The 1,650-nt window shown below is 37.1% G+C and overlaps 1 pseudogene; it reads left to right on the top strand.

Annotated features, from left to right (window-relative positions):
• LOC118742082 overlaps nt 1-720 on the top strand; it is an 11,915-nt pseudogene extending 11,195 nt beyond the window's left edge.
• Nucleotides 721-1,650: the final 930 nt, after the last annotated feature.

Raw genomic sequence — 1,650 nt, 5'->3', positions numbered from 1 at the left:
CACCTTTGGAGAAGACATCTATCGATTGCTGAATCTCGAAACCAAAGGACACAAAAAACTGTACAAGTTAATATCGAGCATAAGTGTCTATTGTCAGCTGGTCCAGGTGCCATATCTTTGCAAACGCATACTATCCAAAATGGCAATATTCCTCGGGCTCACTCATGTTCATGTGCGCAAAACAAGTGCCACCAAATTTTATGAAGCGCTTGCATTGCACGGTGACGCTTGCGACATTCCAGAAGAGAATATGGATGAGATTTTGAATCTATTGTCCGAGACAGATTGGGGTTTGCCTCTGATTGCAGTGCGTCCCATACGTAATCAGCTATGCGAACTGATGGGTATTAAACCGCCAGTAAGTGGTGCTGCTGTCGCAAACTCCGACACAGCTGGTGTAGCTGAAGTGGGTGCAGGTGTGAGTGCTGCGGTACGCATTCCAAAGTAAATTAGTGTATAGGAAAAATGAGCTCATTTCTGGAATTCTGGAATGATGCATGATTTTAATTGCAAAAACTTTTTTTGCAAAGTATTTTGACATTATTTTAATATAATCAACGTTGTTTAATGGACTGCGCGATATGCTATGCAATAATGAATGTAACAGATTACTGATTTGAATGCTTTGCGTCGGAATAATTAGGTGTTGCCGCTAATTTTTGGCAGATTACTCAAACACACAATTTACATCCATACGTTAATAAATATGATTAAACGAGATTTTTGCGTTTTTAATTAAAATTTGAAAAGCATTGTACTCCAACACCGACTTTAATAACGGACGAATGACATTTATTCATTTCCTCTCTCCACTTCCTTTCAATAACTGCACCCGTTTCATTTATTCCATTCATTCCGTGCAGATAAGTCAACAGTTCGCACGCCGCTTCTAGTTGGATTTGCAAATTCGTAACAGCTATAGTGTTTCCGCAAAATTGTCTCGCTTTATTAAGTTTAAAATACTAAAAAGTGATCAAATGTTCATGCAAGCGTTAAAGCTATTCGGTTAGCAAAAAATATAAGTGAAATGTATAGATCAAGGATATAATCAATCAATCAATATATATCAATATAATTTAATATAAAACAAAAATGGTGTATATTAGGGTATACTTTCTGCAAATAAAAGCAGTTTTTTTGTCTTATTCGTGCGTTTTGTTCGATGATGCGCAAACAAACAAACGCACACACCTGCATTTAGGTGACCGAGGTAATGGGGTGATTCAGAAGAATAATTCCATTGACAAAGTATGTAACCCAAAATAAATTGTATTGTAATTGTCAATTTACTTCAATAGTGCCATAACTCAAAAAAGCCAGTATCGATACCTGAGTGGAAGATCGACCTATCTCGGCAGCCAGTTCGAAAACGCCCTATCTCAGAAAACTTTTCAAAAACGCCCTACTTAGAATTTGATTGAAGAACTATTTTAATTTTTTTTTGAAAAACACCTTATCCAGAATTTAGTTGAATAACGCCGTATCTCAGCTGCTTTTTTCAACAAAATTCTGAAATAGGACACTCTTCAATCAAATTCTGAAGTAGGGCGTTCTTAAAAAGTTTTTTAAGATAGGGCGTTTTCGAAATGGCGGCCGAAATAGGTCGGTCTTCCACCCAGCTGACAACTGTTTGTTTGTAGAAGGATGAGC

Source organism: Rhagoletis pomonella, unplaced genomic scaffold (assembly GCF_013731165.1).
Source record: "Rhagoletis pomonella isolate Grant_MI unplaced genomic scaffold, Rhpom_1.0 Rhpom_scaffold_00006, whole genome shotgun sequence".
Taxonomy (NCBI): Eukaryota; Metazoa; Arthropoda; class Insecta; order Diptera; family Tephritidae; genus Rhagoletis; species Rhagoletis pomonella.
This window is presented reverse-complemented; position numbering and strand designations above follow the sequence as displayed.